Genomic DNA, 19851 nt, shown 5'->3' with positions numbered 1-19851 from the left:
ACAAGTCTGTTCTCTGTCTGTGAGTCTGCTTCTGTTTTGTAGATAGGCTCATTTGTGCCAAATTGGAGATTCTGCATATAAATGATATCATATGGTATTTGTTTTCTCTTTCTGATTTACTTCACTTTGTATGATAATCTCCAGTTGCATCTATGCTGCGAATGGCATTATTTCATTCTTTATGGGTAAGTAGTATTATATATATGTACTGCATCTCAACCCATTCATCTATTGATGGACATTTACGTTGTTTCCATGTCTTGGCTATTGTGAATGGTACTGCTATGAACATATGGGTGCATATAGCTATTTATATTGTAGTTTTGTCTGAATGTATAGCCAGGAATGGGATTGCTGGCCCATATGTTAGTTCTATTTTTAGTTTTCTGAGGAACCTCCATAATGTTTTCCATAGTGGTTGTATCATTTTACATTCCCACCAACAGTGGAGGAGTGTTCCCTTTTCTCCACACCCTCTACAGCATTTGTTATTTGTAGACTTTGATGATGGCCATTCTGACCAGTGTGAGGTGGCACCTCTTTGTTGTTCTGATTTGCATTTCTCTAATAATTAGTGATGTTGGGCATCTTTTCATGTGTCTACTGGCCATCCATATCTTCTTTGGAGAAATATCTATTTAGGTCTGTGCCCATTTTTTGATTGGGTTGTTTGTTTTTGTTGTTGAATTGTATGAGTTGTTTGTATATTTTGGAGATTAAGCCCTTGTTGTATCATTTGCAAATACTTTCTCCCATTTCATAGGTTGTCCTTTGTTTTTCTTTTATTAGATTCCATTGGTTTATTTTTGTTTTTCTTTCTATTGCCTTGGGAGACTGACCTAATAAAAATATTGATACAGTTTATGTCAGAGAATGTTTTGCCTGTGTTCTCTTTTAGGAGGTTTTTTTTTTTTTTTTTTTTTTTTTTTTTTTTTTGTCTTTTGCTATTTCTTGGGCCGCTCCCATGGCATATGGAGGTTCCCAGGCTAGGGGTCAAATTGGAGCTGTAGACGCTGGCCTATGCCAGAGCCACAGCAATGCAGGATCCAAGCCGCGTCTGCAACCTACACCACACACAGCTCGAGACAACGCCGGATCCTTAACCCACTGATCAAGGCCAGGGATTGAACCCACAACCTCATGGTTCTTAGTTGGATTCATTAACCACTGTGCCACGACGGGAACTCCTCTTTTAGGAGTTTTATGGTGTCATGTCTTATGTTTAAGTCTTTAAGTCATTTCATGTTTATTTTTGAGCATGGTGTGAGAGTGTGTTCTAGTTTCATTGATTTAGATGCTGCTGTCCAGTTTTCCTAGCATCACTTGCTGAAGAGACTGTCTTTTTCCCATTTTATAGTCTCACTTTCTTTGTCAACTATTAATTGACTTTAGGAGTCTGGGTTTATTTCTGGGCTATTTGTTCCATTGATCTGTATGTCTGTTTTTGTACCAGTACCACACTGTTTTGATTGCTGTAGCATTGTAATATTGTCTGAAGTCTGGGAGAATTTTGCCTCCTGTTTTTTTTTCTTCAGGATTTCTTTGGCAGTTCTGGATCTTGTATGCTTCCTCATGCATTTTTGGATTATTTGTTCTAGTTCTATGAAAAATGTCTTGGATAATTTAATAGGGATCACATTAAATCTGTAGATTGCTTTGGGTAGTATGGCTATTTTAGCAGTATTGATTCTTCCTAATTCAGGAGTGTGGGCTATCTTTCTATTTCTTTGAATCCTCTTTAATTTCTTAATTAATGTTTTCTAGTTCTCAGTGTATTAGTCTTTCACTTCCTTGGTCAGGTTTATTTCCTAGGTATTTAATTTTTGGGAGTGCAATTTTAAAAGGTATTGCTTTTTTATATTCCTTTTCTAATATTTCATTGTTAGTATAGAGAACTGCAACTGATTTCTGAATGTGAATCTTGTATCCTGCTACTTTACCAAATTTGCTGATTAGCTTGAGTAGTTTTTGGGTTGAGTCCTTAGGGTTTTCTATAAAATAGTATCATGTCATTTGCATATAGTGACAATTTTACCTCTTCTCTTCCAATTTGGATACCTTTTATTTCTTTTGTTTGTTTGATTTCTGTGGCTAGGACTTCCAGTTTTATGTTGAATAAAAATGGTGAGAGTGGGCATCCTTGTCTTTTTTCCAGATTTGAATGGGAAGGCTTTTAGCTTTTTTCATTGAATATTCTGTTGGCCGTGAGTTTGTCATAAAAGACTTTTATGGTGTTGAGACATGTTCCCTCTATGCCCACTTTGGTAAGTTTTTAATCATAGTGGATGTTGAAATTTTTCAGAGGCTTTTTCTGCATCTATTGAGATGACCATGTGGTTTTTGACTTTTCTTTTGTTAATGCAGTGTATGACATTGATTGATTTCCATGTGTCGAACCATCCTTGTGAAACGGGGATGACTGCCACTTGGTCATGGTATATGTTCCATTTTTTTATGTGGTGTTGGATTAGGTCAGCTAAAATTTTGTTGAGACTTTTCACATCTATATTAAGGTATTGGCCTATAATTTTCTTTCTGTGGGAGTATCTAGTCTGGTTTTGGTATTAGGGTGATGGTAGCTTCATAGAATGTCTTTGGAAGTGTTCCTTCTTTAATCTTTTGAAAGAGTTTAAGAAGGATTGGTATAAGTTCTTCTTCATGTGTTTGGTAGAATTCATCTATTTTGTCCTGGACTTTTTTTTTTGTAGGGAGTTTTCAAAATTACATATTCAATTTAATCTCTAGCAATTGATCTATTCAAATTATCTATTTTTTCTTGACTCAATTTTTGTGGGCTGTGTGATTCTAGAAAGTTATCCATTTCTTTTAGTTTATCATATTTGTTGGCTTATAAATTTTCATAATATTTTATTTTCTTTTTTTGTATTTCTGCAGTATTAGTTGAGATTTTTCCTTCTTCATTTATTATTTTGTTTGAGTTTTCTCTCTTTTCTTCTTGGTGAACCTGGCCAAAGTGTGTCAATTTTCTTCACCCTTTGAAAGAACAACCTCTTGATTTTATTGATTTTTTTTTTCCCATTGCCTTTTTAATCTCTACTTTATATCTTTCCTCTCTGATCTTTATGATTTCATTCCTTCTGCTGACTTTAGGTTTTGTTTGTTCTTATTCTAATTCTTTTAGGTTGTATGTTATTTTGTTTATTTGAGATTTTTCTTGTTTTTTGAGGAAGGCCTGTAGCGCTATGAACTTTCCTCTTAAGATTGCTTTGCAGCATCTCATAGGTTTTGTATGGCTGTATATTCATTGTCATTTGTCTCAAGGTATTTTTAATTTCCTTTTTGACTTCCTCATTGACCCATGGTTTTTTTAGTATCATGTTGTTTAGTCTCCATGTAGTCAGTTTTTTTCTCATTTCTTTTCCTGTGGTTGACTTCTAGTTTCATGCCATTGTGGTCAGAGAAAATGCTTGGGATATTTTCTGTACTCTTAAATTTGCTGAGGTTAGTTTTGTGCCCCAATATGTGGTCAGTCCTAGAGGATGTTGCCTATGCACTTGAGAAGAATGTATATTCTGTTTTTTTTTTTTTTTAAAGTAATGTCCTGAAAATGTCAATTAAGTCTAACTGTCCTATGGTATCATTTAGGATCTCTGTTGCCTTACTGGTTTTCTGTGTAGAAGATCTGTCAATCTCATATCTGTTCATTGATGTGAGTTGTTGTTAAAAGTCTCCTACTATTACTGTATTCCCATCAATTTCTAACATGAAGTTCATCAGTATTTTTTTTTTTTTTTTAGATTTTTTAGGCTTTCTCTCTGCTGTCCTGATTGGGTGATTTCCATTATTCCATCTTCCAAGTCACTTATTCATTTTTCTGCCTTATTTATCTGCTGTTCAACATCTTTAACTCAGTTTTAGTCTCAGCAAATGAATTTTCTAATTTTTTTTGGCTCCTCCTTATAGTTAGTTTCTACTTCCTTTTTAAAGTAATCTGCATTACTGTCGATAGTCATTCTTAATTTCTTTAGTATTTTCATTACCTTATTTTTGAACTTGGTGTCTGTTAGACTGCAGAGGTTTCATCATTTGATTGTTCAGGGGAATTCTCCTCTCCTTTTAACTGTGAATGGTTCCTGTGCTTCTTTGTTTTCTTATATTTTTCTTAATCTGTGAGCTTAAGGAAAACAGTTATCTACCATAGTATTGGAGGGCTATTTATATGTGGGACCATTCCTGGGTAGCTTGTGTGGGTTTACTGTTTTTTTGGTGTGAGGGCTCCTTTTGGTTTGGATGCTTGCTGCCTCTTTCCTTAGTGTGCAGGCCATTTTTCCCTTGATAAGGAGGTGTATGGGTGCCTGGCCTGTGTGAGCTTTCAGGAACATGGGGGGAATGGGAATACCTGCAGGTGGTGCCTAGTTGCAAGGCCCTTGGCAGTGGCAGTGACCCCAGGGAAGGGGTGGCAGTGGGTGGTGCTCCGTTGCAGTGCCCTCTATGGCAGCCACCCCTGGGGTGACTGGGGCAGTAGGAAGTGCCAGGTCATGGGACCCTCAGTGATGTCTGTCCACTCCCACCTCTGGAATCCAAGATGGCTGTGGCAGCTTACACCTGCCCCCAGAGCCCGTGCCAGAGGTACCCTACTGAATGAGAGCCCACATGTGCAGAGAGAAAAAAGTTCCTGTGGATATACCACCCCACCCCCTTGCACTCTGCAACAATTGCGTCTTGTTGCTCTGGTGGACCCAGGCTTCTTCCTGCACTCCCTCAGCTGTGGTACACAGCTCCCTAGCCCCCTCAGGCTATTTCCACACAGTCAACCCTAGTCCTTTCCCCAGGACTGACCTCAGCACCTGGCCCCTGCCTTGAGAGTCTTAGGCTGTGGTGCGCCTGGAGGTAGTTCCGATCATCTGTCCTGCTCTCTGTTCTGCACTCGGACCAGCTGACGCACTCTTCTCTGAGGCTTTGAGGCTCCCCCTTCATCCTGGAGGATCTTCCGCAACCCTGCCAGCCTCAGTTAGGAGGCCTCCCAGTTTGCAGATTCCTTTCCTCTTTCATAGCTCCCTCTCAGGAGTGCTGGTCCTGTCCTGATTCCTTTTTTACTTTTTCTCTCTCTTTTTTTCCTCTTTGTTCTACCCAGTTATGTGGAGGTTTTCTTGCCCGTCTTGGAAGTTTTTGTTCTTCTGCCATCCTTGAGTTCATGTTCTATGGGAATCGTTCTACATGTAGCTTTTTTTTTTTTTTTTTAAATGTTTGTGGGAGAAGATGAGTTTCATGTCTGCTCATCTGCTATGTTGATTCTTTCCCTTCATGGCCTTTTATTGATCCCCAAATAAATAAAAAAACACAGATCTTATTTCTTATTCTTCGTTCCTCTCTCTTGCTCTACCTCCCCTGTGGTTCTAGCGACTTTCTTGCTAGACTTTGGGCTTGGCTATGTGACTTGCTTTGATAAATTGTGGGTGAAATGATAGTGAGCTAGTCAGAAGCCTGGTGTAGTTCCACTCTTTGTTCATGAAAAAACATACCATCTCCTTTGACCTCTACTTTTTTCCTTAGATGACTTTATCAACAGGGCAGAAGACTTAATTTTTGAAACAATCTGGACAAGTCAATTGTTAGTTTATTAGAATAGACAATAGACAATACGGTTTTAATCAGAGAGGATACATATAGGGAAGAAGTCTATTATGGGTGACCTCACCTTCTTGTCAGTGTGGACTAGAAAATGGATAGGCGCTTATTAACTCAGGAAAATCCAATCTGACTGGCCAAACTGCCTTATCTTGGTAGAAGAGCTTTCTCCAACAGGGATGATTTTGATGAAATGAATCAAATCTCTTAATATGTTTGTAAGTTAGAGGGAAGCAGTAAACAACTGTAACAGAAGTGGAATACCAAGTAGGAGCAGAAGCAGCCGGAGAGAAGCTTTTTGTCATGTTAACGTCAGGTGTAAGAATGAAGTTCATCAGCCTTTTCTGAAAAAGGCTGCGGTCAGGGTAACATATAATGCGTTGCTAAAAGTACTAAAAGTATTGTGGATTCTTAACATCTTTGCAGCTACTGAAATAGGTCCTAGTCTCCATGATGTCTGGCTTTTATGGATGGCTGTTGCTGGATCCTCTTAGAGCCTGGTTCTCTTTTTGCTGCACACAGCTTCACCATACCGTTCCATCACTTGAGGTCGTGTTCACCCCTCACATTGTGTTGTGGGCAGAGACTCTAGCTAACACATGTTCTATTTGTACCCCTCCCTCTAACAGCTGCATGTTTTGACATCTCAGAACATCAATGATTGCTTTTTAGGGATAGAAACCCCAGCTGCTTTACTTCCCTTCACTCCGTTCTTAGCATTTATTCTTGTCTACCTCCCTTACTTCTAAGAAAGCTTGGACTGGTCTGCTGATAAATAGAGGAGTGTATGGGTCAGTTGCATCATTTCTTCAAGACAATTGGAACATGTCTAGAATTGTTCTGCCTGGCCTGGTTTCAGGAAGGCCTGATCTGTGACTACATTTCTTCTGAGCAGCCATTTGGATTTTTAATAGAATCATTCTCAAGTCAGAGAGTCTTGCTCTCATGGAATGGAGACTGTCCAGTGAGAGTTCCTTAGTGTGGGTAGGAACACTTTCAATAAGACTCCCCAAAGCCCATCATACCTTTTATTCATTCATCACTGTTTTTGGTATGAGTTTTCAGGCAACCACAATGGGGAGTGGGTATAAATTCATATCAGACATGCTTTACCATGTCTTGAATATGAAAAGGTAACAAAATCAGATGCCTCTTTTTTAAGGAGTTTAAAAAAATGTACTTAGTGGAGAAAGTGATTCATAATGTTTCTTGTCAGAGATCCCAGTTTCCAAACCACACCTTAATATACCTCAAGAACATATAATATGTATTTTTAAGAAAGCTGCTTTAGGCATTGTAAATTATACTCTTGTTTCTGAAAATCAGGTAATTAGAAAACTGGGACACAGGCTCATTTGTCTTTTCAAAGAAACCTTGTAGATTCTGTCCTCATCTTTCTCCTCATCTATTTTAACACTTACTGTATGCCAACCACGGCACTAAGTGCTTAATATGCATCAATTCATTATGTTATGTTGTAGTATTGGTAGATTATTTGACCATTTAAAATGTATCCTACATGTTATGCATGTTTGTTAGGAACCAAAAATATAATGAATTAAAAATTGCCAAAATAGGAGTTTCCTTATGGCGCAGTGGGATAAGGATTCAGTGTTGTCACTGAAGTGGCTGGGGTCACTGTGGTGGCATGGGTTTGACCCTGGCCTGGAAACTTCCACATGCCATGGACATGGCCAACCCCCACCTCCCATATCCCCCTAAAACCCCCCAAAAATTTCCAAAATGAATGTCGTTCATTGAAAAGATTTCTACTTTAGCTCTTCTTGTAAATTACTTCTAGGTGAGTACGAAGTCACATTTGAATGTATTTTAAATGTTTATTAACCTTAGTGTATGTAGGACTTTAATGACCACAACACATTTTAAAAATTATCTAAATACAGGGCTTCTGGCAAAAATTGTACAACAAAAAATATCCAGAGTTCCCATTGTGGCTCAGAGGGTTAAGGACCCAGCACAGTCTCCATAGGGTTGCAGGTTCAATCCCTGGCCTCGCTCAGTGGATTAAAGATCTGGCATTGCCATAAGCTGAGGCGTAGGTTACAGATGCAGCTCAGATCCACTGTTGCTGTGGCTGTGGCCTGGGCCTCAGCTGCAGCTCCATTTTGACCCCTAGCCTGAGATCTTCCATGTGCTGCAGGTGAGGTTGTAAAAAGAAAAAAAAAAAAAAGCAAAATAAGCCTTTCTAATCAGTGGATTCCTGTTGTGGTTTGAAATCCTGGTTGGTGCCTTTCAAACAAAATGAAGCAATCAAATCTTATCTGGAAATTATGTAGAAACCAAAGTCCATGGTAGAATTTTACTTGATTCTAGGGTTTTTAGTAATAATTAGAATCCTGAACGCAAACATCTCAAGATGAAAATTTCCCATATTTAGAAGCTCTTTGTGTTTTGCTTTATAATATATCCTGGGGTAAGTGTTGTTATTAGTTTGAGTTTTTCTCACAGTTGCTTTACTAGTTGCTGAACACATGTAATCATGACCTCTTGGATTTGTATAATGTTTAACAGCTTATGAATCACATCCACACAAATTATATCAGACGGCCCCTGCCACAGACTTGTGTGGTAGATGGGCTGAATGGCATTAGTCTGCATGTCTTTTTTTCTACTTGTGATTGAAAGGCTTGGAGGGTGAAGCCAGTGAGTAGTTTTAACATAACCCTATCCTGTTGAACCTGTATTACTTTCTTGGTCAAATAAAAATCTTAACACTTATTCCATAGTACTGTTGTAAGAATGAAGTGAGATGAGGGCTATGATACATAACATCTGCCAAACACATAGTATGTGCTCCATCTATGTTTGTTTTCCTCCTCCATCCTAACCTTCCCATATGTGCACCATCTTTGTTTCTCTCCATCCCAACCTTTCCAAGTGCTTAGTGTCATGTTATTTTCATAGTAACGCTCATTAGAAGTGTAGGAGAGGCATTGGGGTTTTGAGGAAAGAACAAAAACTTATAGCTTCTATAAGTGACCTTGGTCAAGTTTCTGAGGAATTTCTCTGTAGTTTCCTAGTCTGTGAAATGGGTCTGAGTGCAGCCTACGTGAATGTGGTGTGGTTTTGAGCTTTGTAGCTTAGTAAGTACTCGCTTTGTTTCACGAGTCCCATTAATCATGCAGACAGTGCTCTGTGTGTTTTGAAAGATTCTCATACTGTTTGAAAGATCCATACATACTGTTTCTGTATTCTCAGAATCTAGGTGAAAAGAAAAGCAGAGAAGAATAATGTGTCTATGTGTTTACATTATCTACTGCTATGTTACTATGAAACAAATTATTCTCAACCTTAGTGGTTTAGAGCAACAAACATTATCTTAACATTTCTGTGGGTCAGGAATTAGGAATTACCTTAGCTGATTGGTTCTGGCTCAGGATCTTTTATGAAGTTGCAATTTGGATAACAACAAAGGGCAGCAGTCATTTGAAGGCTCGCCTGGGGCTGGAAGATCTGCTTTCACATGGTGATTGGCAGGAGACTTGAGTTCTCTGTCACATGGACCTGTCTGTAGACTTCTCAAGTATTCTCACGCATGGGAGCTGGCTTCCCTGAGACTGAATGATCCAAGAAAGAGCAAGAGAGAAGCGCCTTTTTATGATCTAGTCTCAAAAGTCACAAACTATCACTTATGCTTTATTCTTTAAATATGAGTTGCTAAGACCAGTCCAAGCTCAAGGGGAGGGGAGTTGGATGTCATCTCTTGAAGAAAGACATGGCAAAGAATTTGTGGACACCTTTTAAAACCATCAGTGTTCAGTAGGAGAGGCATTGTGTTGATGAGACTCAAAAGGGAAAAGTTGAAAATGAGTAACCTAAAAAGAATTAGCTGACAGCTGAAAAACTTACCATGTGTAATTACACATTGGTAATTTACTTTTTATTGGCAACTCATCATTTTCAGTTTTATTTATCACATGATACCGGAGCATAGCTAGATATAATGTGATGACTTTGAGAAAAGGGATATTTAGGCTGAAATCTTGCCTAATGATGAGATCTATTGAATTTGGCAGTAATCCCTCAGGGAGAGTAGCTGGGGCCACTTGATGGAGTCATTTAAAAAGTGAGCCAGAGAGAACTTTGTGCTGGGGGGAAAAATTAAATGATAGAATCAGTGTTCTGCTAGCATGGATAGCCCTGATTCTGTAACTCTGAATTACTTTAGAGATTTAAAAATGCCAGTTTCCTTCTGTATATTAATTGCTTCAACAGTGTTTTTCTTTGGTTTGGAGGAGTTTTGAGAGCTGCAAGGATATTCATATGTTCAACATCCTTAGTGCTTCTTAAAATAAAAAGCTTTCAAATTTATAGTATTTTGTTTGCACTGGATTTTCATTGAAGGTGTCTGCCTAGCCTGGCAGCTCCAGTGACTCAGAAGCCTGTCCAGGGTGCAGTATGTTTTTGTTTGCTTCTCTGCCCTGCCTTTTGACTTTTGCCTTCAAAAAGAATTCTAGATTTTGTAAAGTGTAGCGGGTTATTTTCTTCTTTGTATCCACCTTTAGCATAAGATGGAAATTTCCAAGCCCCCTTCTGGAAACAATAGACCCTTGAAGGCATTCACTTCCGTTAATGTTTTGTGACTTCCAGGTATTAGTTTGGAAGAAAAGTCACTTCTCTGCCCTTGGTCCACTTCATTTCCTCTCCCTCCCTTCTTTCCCATGTCACTCCCCTCTTGCCACAGACTCTTTGCCGTTCCCAAAAAGAGAATCACCAGGTGGGATGTGTGTTAAAAATAGCAAAGGAGGGTATGAATACAAACTGTTTTCTTTAGCTTGATTGAGGCCAAGGGAAGGTTGGAGGAAAGGAACATACATAAATAGAAATAGGTGCAAAGAGGCAAGGAAGGTTGTAATGTTTGATCCCGCTTAGGTTGATGAGAATCATGAACAGACGTGGGTAGCTTAGTTGGGTCAAAAGGATGAAAAGTGGAGAGAAAGGAGGACAGGTTTTCTTGGGGGGTGGAGTGGATGGAGGAAACTGCCTGTGATGGAAGCAGGCATTTGAGTGAGAATCATTGGGCGGTTCTGCCTGGGTGATGCCTTGGCTGTACATGTGGTTGCCGAAATTGCGGGTAGCTTGGCTGTAGGTAGGAAAGAGTCTTCATTTTCACTGGAGGAGTTTGATTTTGTTGGAAATATTTGTTATAACCACTATATAGACTATATGGAATCCTAATTCTCAAAGTATATGCTAGAGATAATTGGGGATCCTCCTGAGAAATGGCTCCCACTCAATCAAGCTTGTGAATAAGCCATGCAGTTCATTCCTTGGTAAACATGTAGGGCAGTAGATATCTGTCCTTTTAGTCAGACTTGCTTCTCCATGTGCAAACAAATAGATGTTATTTATGGAAATGGTGAGTGATAGACTGATAACAAATGCCTGCATTGACTTCTCTTTGGAAAAACAACAAATGTGGAGATAAATAAAACCTAATTCTGTTCTAAAATTAAGGGACAGAAAATTTGAGTCATGTGAAGTGTATCTGGCCCACTGTTTCTGTAACAGGTCCACACAAACTAGCCAGATGGAATGAGAGTTAGAGATGGAAGACAGGTGAGTGTTTCCCAGCTTGTTCTTTTGATCCAGGGAGAGTGGTGAAGTCTTCTTGTCACTTGCTCTTAAGCCTCTTCCACTGCCCTGGCCACGGTGTGGCATCTAGAGAGTTGTGCAGCTGTGAAGGTTGACAGACTCTTTGAAGGAAGCAGAGTCTTTTCACATGAAAAAGTGCATCTTTTCGATGGTATTTATTCCTGGGGAGACAAATGGTTAGAGCAACATCTTGAACCTTAATGCCCAAAAATTCCTCTAAAAATCCCTGGGCAAACTCATTTAACCCTTCCCAAGTATGGTGGCCATGATTGTCGGGATTCTAAATCGAGGCAATGAATGACACTCTCAGTTCAGAACTGAGAAAACGGGTAAATTGTGCTTCCTCCCATTCTTTGTTTTTCTTACTTTTAAAGTTAGGAACTTAAGTCTTGGGTTTCTTCAACTCTGCCGTCATAACATCTCAAAATACCACTGTTCATCCTGGAGGAGATAATTCTCTAGTATTTAGGGTTAGGAGCAGAGGAGAGATTGACTCATATTCTAGACAATTTTTTTTTTTTAAGTCATGTTGACGAAAACTCCATGGGACAATGGCTTGCTGCAGTGGTAGGACACTAGAACTGAGGGGTGTACCCCATGAAATATGCCTGGGCAGTTGAATGCCCTCTGGGTCTATGATGTTAAAGAAAAATATTTTACAAAAAAGGTCAGAATATGAAAATGTCAGAGAGCCATTGGTTTGTTTTGCTAGTTCTCTACTTTTATTACCAACTATATTTTCTTTCCCCAAATATTCTGGGTCAGATCCTGCTGGGTGAGTAAACTACTTGTTGGGTAAAAGTTAGATGCTTTTGACTGTAAAATATATTATACCTTCAAACTTATTTGATTTTGTTCCAGGGATAAAAAATAGGACCTTTTATTATATTTCTAGAGAAGAGAATTTCAGTTTTGTATTTAAAGAGGGAAAACTCCAAGGAGAAAAAAGAAAGGTTAAAACAATCTCATATTCTCAAGGTGTGCTTTTTAAAGTCTTCCTGGAGGTGGTGGAGTCTGGCTGGCAGGGCAAGATTGAAGGTGAGAAAATATGTGATTCTAGGTGAAAATTTTAGTCCTTAAATCTCAAGTCAAGCCAAAACAAAGATTAAATGAGTGAAATGGGAAATGAGACCTGACTCCTAAAAGAAGTGGAAATTTGGGATGACATCTACCGTCTTTATTGCTGGACCTCTGGTTAGTCCCTCTGCCAGTCTCCCTGAGCTGGGAACCAAAATGGATTTCTCTTTTGGGGTGGATTTTATGGCTTAGTGGCAATTCACATCAGACTCAAAAAACCTGGGTAATAGTGTTTTTAATTTCCTAGTTGTTCTTAGCCTAACAAAGGGAATGAATACTAAGTAAATCAGAAATATATTCAAACACTAAACTCCTGAGACATCATAAATTTTATTTATAAAATTAGTGGAAGTTTCCATTATGTGTCAATTTAATTTTTTGCATCATGTGTTGTGAAATTTTGGGAGCATATAATTGCCTGTTTTTCTTTTGAAAAAGTGCTTGAGAAATTTCTGTTTCCTGTTTATTCAGTTATTCAATCATTGGCATGTTTAATTGAAAATTTTTACTTTATGTCATTGGCCATTTTTTGGTAATGTTTTAATGATTTGGGAGAAAATATGTTTTGTAATGATTGCAGGGTTTCCTGAATAACAACTTGTGCTTTTCCTTGATCTGAAACTTTTATGACTAAAATGTTTCTCTCGGACAAATATAGCATAAAATAAATGTTTTGAGGCTAAAGTTTTCATAGAAGTATTTTTTAAAATTACCAATAGCTATCCCATCAATAAATAATATTATTTATTATTATTATTATATTATTTATTAGAAATATTATTTCTTTAGTTCCCCAAAGAATGATTTGCTATTTCTTGAGCACTTGCTATGAGACACATGTTGGCTAAATAGTAGTGACCAGACACATTCCTGCCCTCATGGAGTCTGTGTTTTCACGATGACAATCAAACACTGAATCTACAAAGTGTACTAGTATTAAGTAGGAGATGCAAAACAGGGCACAGGAAATTGGTACTGTGTGTGGATTGCTGCACTTTTATGTAGGTAGTCAGGAAAAACTTCCTGATCGTGTGATATTCTGGAAAAGTCTTGAAGGTGAAGGGAGTAAGCCGTGTATCTCTGGGGAAGAGTATTCTAGGCGGAGGGAACCAGAAGTTCCCTGAGATAGGAAGGTGCCAGTATCTGAGCAATAGCAAGGAAGCCAAAGTGAGTGGGTGGGAAGATGTGTAAGAGACGTGGTCTGGGAGCTCACAACTTGTGGAAAACACCAGGAGGCCACTGGTTTGTATTCTGATTGGGATGGGAAGCCACTGAAGAGGGAAGCGCTGGGGTCTGAGTGCCATACATTAAAGGATACACCGAATGTTGTATGGAGGAAAGACTGTGTGAGGGCAAAGTTGGAGGCAGGAAGTCCACCTGGAAGCCTGTTGAAATAATCCAGACAGAAGATGATATTGGATTGCATCAGAATGTTTGCCATGAGGGTGGTGAGAAGTTGTCCCCTCTGGAAATAAAATGAACAAGATTTGCATGTTGTATGGAGTCTCAGATGACCAAAATAAAAAAAGGGTCAAGAATAGGCTTAGCATTTTCAGAGATGGGGGGAGACTTGAAAAGGAACAGGTTGCTGTGAGTACAGGGAGGAATCAGAGCCTAATTTTGAATGTTTTGCTTTGGATGTCCCCTAGAACTTAGATACCTTCCTAGCAAAGTCCTGTAAGCAGCCAGACAGTTGCATTCTTGGATATACACACATCCCTAGTACCCATATGCATGTTTCTGAGGTAGGAGGGTCCAGGCTAGAGTTAAACATTTTCTTTATAGAACTCTGTAGATGGTATCTAAATCAATGAGCTAGGATAGGATGCTAGCACCTGGAAAGTCAGTGTAGAAAGGAAAAGGCTACAAAGATTGAGCTCTGGGGCCTTCCCCTGACAGGGTCATGAAGCGCAGCGGCCAGCAAGATAGGAGAGAACCATGAGAGAATGAGGTCACCTAGAAGCCAGATGAAGAAAGTGTATCATGAAACGGAGGGGTTCTTCTGTGTCAGACAGGCTTGAACGTTTGAGTAGTGAGGTACCAGAGAATCTACCATTGGATTTGGCAACTTGGAGGCCAGCGGTGACCTTCACAAGGGCAGTTTTGGTGAAGTGTTGGCTAAAGCTTGACTGGCAGGTTCAAGGGAGCATGGGAGGGGAGGTAGTGGAGGCAGCCAGTAGAGCAGCGCTTTTGAGGAGTTGTGCTGTAAGGGGAGCTGGGAAGTAGAGCGGTATCTGAAAGAGTCCAGTGGGACCACGAGAGGAGAGGACTTCTCGACAGATGGGACATGTAGAGCAGGTTTGCCCACTGATGGGAAGGGAGGGGGAGGACGTCTTGGGGAGAGAGAGGAAGGCGGATCCATTGCTTTAGTGGAAGGCTTGCCCTTAGGGAGGACCACCTCCTTCATCGCGAGGAAGGCAGGTCAACTCTAGACTCAGGTACCTTGGTGGTCCTATTGTTGTAGCTTCTGTTTTTCTCCATGAAATAATCAGTGAAGTCATACTTGAGTGGGGTGTGTGAGAGAGAGAGAGAAAGTTAATTGGCTGCATTTTTGCCAAATGAATATTTTAGAGTCTGTATTAACATTTTGAAACATGGTAAATGTTTAATACCCGGTTTTTGATGAGACATAAGCAATTCTTCAAGAAACGCAGAATATATCCAGAAATGTATTTTGGGTCGTAGATGATTTAATAGACTCTCCTCCCTTGCCTCTCTCTAGGTCCGTCTTCTTATATGTATAACAATGCCAGGAAGTCATCTATGTATCTGTAAGAGATGAGTGACTGATACACAGTTTACTTCAGTGCATATTAAGGGAGCATTGGAAGGAGGAGGGCTCGCGAGTGTTTTCGTTTATATCACCTGTGCAGCAACTGTTTGTCTCTCTTCCTCTTCATGTAGTCAGTTCCGTGTGGAAAAACTCTAGGAGATGGTGCTGGAATGTAACCCTAGATTCTTATCTGAGGAAGTGCCCATAGCAGAACCAGAGATCTGAGTTTCCATCTTAGAGAATTTTCCATGACTGGGTGAATTTGATGAAGTAATAGACTTAATACTAATTTCTATTCCACAGCCCCTTTCTTAAGGAATGGAATATTCTGTGGGCATTATTTTAATAGCTCATGAGGAGTTAATAAGCAAGCCTGGAGCGCTGAACAAGCAAGTCCTGCTATTCGAAGCATTTTTTCATACTTTCATGATTTGTCCTTCAAAGAATTCTTGGCCTTTGGGCAGGCCATGGATGCAAAGTGGGAGAATGAGCTGTTAGCTCAGTTTCTCTCCCACATGACCTGTTTATTGACTCAGCTCTGGAGCCTGTTTAAACAGACCCCAGTCAACAGGGCAGGATGATAGCCTTTAACCACGGAGAGGCTGCTTCTCTTTCCCAGAGGATATCATCTGTGCCCTTGGCGCCCTTGTCAAGTCGGGTGAAGGCTGCTGTGCTGCCGCAGCATTCTGGTTGAATGCGGAGGAGAGCCTGTTCATGACCTCTGATGTGAGCCTTGAACTTGTATTTATTTCTTCGGCTGCCTTTGCTTTTGGTCACATTCTAGTTTAATGACTGAATGATGGCAGCTGTGCTCTTTTCTATACTGAAAGTCCATTTGTCAAGAACAGTGTCCACATTTTTGAATTTTGCTCTGTTGTTAACAGTTGGGGAGCAGAAATGAAAGTTTTTAATACTGGGGAGGGGATCAGCCTCCCTTCCATCCCATTTGACATTCACTCTGCATATCTGTGGTTTGTTTTAACCCATGTGCCAGTGCCTCTTCTTGGAGGCATGAATGCACACAGGCTCTGGCCGAAGCTGCAGACAGGATGTTGACTCTTAAATGTCTTGACCGACTGACTAGGAGGCCCAGTGGAGGTGCTGCATTGCTCCAGGCAATTTCTTTCAAGCCAAGGACTCGAAAACCCAAGGTTTGAAAGTGCTTGCTTAAGATGTCTTGGGCTGATTTACCTAATGGGGTTCTAAAAATGACATGTTTGAGTCAGAGGGACCAAGAGTGCAAGCTGCGCCAACAGTTGCCCTGTAACTCCTGACTGGTCCGACTTGCATGTCTCAGATTTATAATTCTTCATCAGCCATGGGTGCAGCCAGGGATGATCTTCTCCCACGGGTTTGACCTGTGGAATTCACTGTCTCTACTGGTGCAGCGAGGCTCTTAGACCAGAATGACGGTCAGCATCCTGAGTGCCCATCTCTGTGGGATGTTCAGTCATCCTTTGAGTTGCTTTGTTTATTCCACATTTATCTGGTTACCAACTTTATGGAAGGCACTAAGGGTCCTTAGGTTTGAATTTAATCAAGGCATTCGAGGAAGAGGCCTTCTAAAGACCAAATGGCCTCTGTAGGAAAGGCCTCTGAATGCCCACTGAACTCTCAAGAGATCAATAGTGTTGCCTTTAGCTTGTTACAGGTGAGGAATTTGTCACTCAGAGCGGTATCTCTTTCTTTTGTGAGCTTTACAACTTAAACTCTTTGCATGGTACCCTGGGTGTGTGGAAATGATTTTCAAGGAGTGGACACAGGAGAGACTATTTTCAAAGGCATTGAATGTTTATGGAGATCCTCAGAGAGCTATGGATAACTGTTTAGTGTCAAATAGTTGAGTTTTTCAATACTGATTTCAAGATTGATGTGGAAAACTAAAACTAATTATCATGAAGAAATAAATGTTTCCTGGAGACACAAGAGGACCAGCTGAGGGTACAAGTGTCTGTTTTAGAATTAGGTTACTTAATAGCAGCATGCTTGTTAAGACACAAGGGTGGGGAGGGGAAAAGACCAGATAAAATGTATCTTCTGCTTCCAAGAAGATGTGAATATTATAAAAATCGGAATTTGGTCATATGAAACTGTCTCCGCCATTTGAACATTCAGAGGATTCCAGGCCAAAAGCTTTTTTTTTTTTTTTTTTTTTTTTTTTTTTCTTGGACAAAGAAGCATACTGGGTTTTTAAAAACAATAGTCCGGGAGACTGTCAAGTGCCTATAAAGTGACTACAGTAGCGGGAAGGTGAAATGGGAATAATGATTAACTGCTTGCTTTCTTTGGATGTCTCAGTTGGCCTAAGTGAGCGTAATTTAGGTGACAGTATGAGCATCTGCATGGCAGCTGCTGGTACCACGAGGTAATGCCAGAGAAGACAGAAGAGCTGGCACACCACTTCCAACTTCATTATTGTACCCTGAGCCAGAAAAAATATAAGTTTATATTCTTTTGAAGTGGGGCGATGTTGTCTCTTTTTTTCCTTGGGCTTCACACACTTAAAACAAAGTGTTCTCAAGACATTTGTAAGCTTGGTCTGACAACTTAGAGTAAGCTGATTTTTTTTTTCTTCTACTGTAAAAAAAAAAATCAAACTAGGTAAATTTCATCTGATTTTAGAGTCAGCATTCTGTCATAGTTTTTAGAATTTCCAAGGCAGAGTCCCAGAAAAAATGTAAATGTCCTGAAAACATTTAAAGCACTGGTTTGAAAGCTCTGTTTCTTTAAATAAAGCTTTATTGGAACATAGCCATGCACATTCATTGCTGTGCTGTTTTTGCCATTTGGCTTTCCTGCTACCACAGTGGAGTTTGAATAGTTGCAACAGAGTCCTTTAGGCCGACAGCTCTAAAATATTTAGTTTTTGGCTCTTTGTAGTACAAGTTTCTGGACACCATCTTGCAAGGGGCTGGAGGACCAGGTTGGTTGCTAGGATAGCTCCCCACCTCAGAGTGTGGGTCCGCCTGTCCTGTGTTAGAACCTCTGGTGAATGAAGAACAGCCTTAGAAAAACATTTGAAAAGAACTTGAGATATTTCTCCTCCAGAATCATTTTCCTTGAAGTGAGAGGACCAACCCAAGCAGATCTCTTCAGGTCCCTTTTTATAATCAGCTTTCTTGGCTTACGCTGTAACAGTGTCTTTGAGGAGCTGAAGGGCCGTCACCTGGTAGAGGCGTTGGCGTGTGAGACTGTGGGGAACTGAATGAGGATTAATGGGCGCAACCGACTGTGAGGACTTGACTTCAGCTTGAGAAAGAAGAGCACCTCCTAAGAACTTCCCATAACTAGAATGTGCTCTATTGGGTAATGAGTTTCCTTTCACTAGAGATGTTCAAATAAAGGTTGTCAGAAAACCTTTGAAGTCCCATTCCAACCTTGAAGTTCTAATGGCTCCTTTGGTTAAGGTTTTTGTCTCCAAGCTCAGATCTGACCACATTTTATTTTGTTGAAGGCCTATAGAGGCTTCTTGGATGATATTCTGAAAATGCAATCCTGGTCAAACCAAAACAGTGGAAAGGTGGAGAATCTCTTCTGAGGGGCAGAGGATGGCAGAAGGCAGGCCTACCCAAAGGCAGACTTTCCTTTGGCTGCTGCAGTAACACAGTGACAACAGGAAGGGCCCTGCTTCCCACCAGCCTTAAAGCTTCAAAGGTGAATCAGCTCTCTGCTGCTCTCCTGAGCTGCCGCTACCATCTTTGCTTTCTGCCAGACTCCTGGGAGGTGGAAGGACCTGGTTCGGGGGCATCTCACAAATGCGGATGTCAAAATAGGATGTCTGTATTGCATGTTGCCGGAGTTCATAATGGGGCCTGGCCGCAAGTAGCAATTCTGGGTGAAGCCATCCCTTCTCTGTGCAGCTCTGTTGTTACTGCACAGAAGCAGTCACAGACAATACGTAAATGCACAAGTGGCTGTGTTCCAATAAAACTTTATTTACAAAAGCAGGCAGTGGGCCAGCTTTGAGCCTGGGGCCATAGCTTACTGGGTCCTGATAAACACTGAAAGTTAAAACTGGCTGGGAAACAGCAGTGCTGATTCTCTCATGTCTTGGGGACAAGGTGAAATGTCATGTCCAGAGTCCCACCGTGGTGCAGGATTACCACCCAGAATCTGACTTGTAGTTGACTGCCCACTTTGTGATACTGTCCTGCCTCTGCTGTGTAACAGGTGATGGCATCTGGTTTTGAAAAGAGGGCTGTGTGAATGAAAGAAATAACTGCTTTAGGTGGCTCATGAAGAGCCACAGTGAGAGCTCCAGGATGGCATTTTCATGGTGGCAACCCCCTTCGCTCTGGGATTTGGCCTCCCTTTTTCTCAGATGGACCCTCTTCCCAGAAAAACCAGATATAGGTCGCATAATTTATACAGAGAAAGGGTGCCCCAGAGTTGTGAAAAAGCCACGGGCTCCCGCAGCTGCGTCACAGGATTTGATCACTTCAGCTGGGAGTGCCAGGAGATTTGAGACAGATGTTTTCAGACATGCCGCATGCCTAAAACATTTCCAGGGGTCGGGCGCAAATAGTGACTTAATAAGTGGAGGAACAGGGAAAGTATGCAAGTCGAGGACACAAGAGTTTATTCACCACTAGGTGCACGGCCAACCTCTGTGCATTACATCTGCCTGTCGGGGCTGGCTCTTTCATCTGTCGTGCCCTCCGTACTGCTCTTTGTCTGCCCGTGAATAAAGTGCAGCATTGTGGTTAGTAATCCCACTCCAGTGACTCGACTTCAAATGTGGTTTTGGAGTGCATCCCAGAGTTCTGTTTGCTAAGCTTCCTACTCCTGTTTCAGAG

The 19851-nt window shown here is 40.6% G+C and overlaps 1 protein-coding gene across 1 annotated transcript in view; it reads left to right on the top strand.

Moving 5' to 3' along the window:
- Positions 1 to 19851, top strand: part of LTBP1 (latent transforming growth factor beta binding protein 1) — a 423791-nt gene that overhangs the window by 154533 nt on the left and 249407 nt on the right.

This window comes from Sus scrofa, chromosome 3 (genome assembly GCF_000003025.6).
Source record: "Sus scrofa isolate TJ Tabasco breed Duroc chromosome 3, Sscrofa11.1, whole genome shotgun sequence".
NCBI lineage: Eukaryota > Metazoa > Chordata > Mammalia > Artiodactyla > Suidae > Sus > Sus scrofa.
This window is presented reverse-complemented; position numbering and strand designations above follow the sequence as displayed.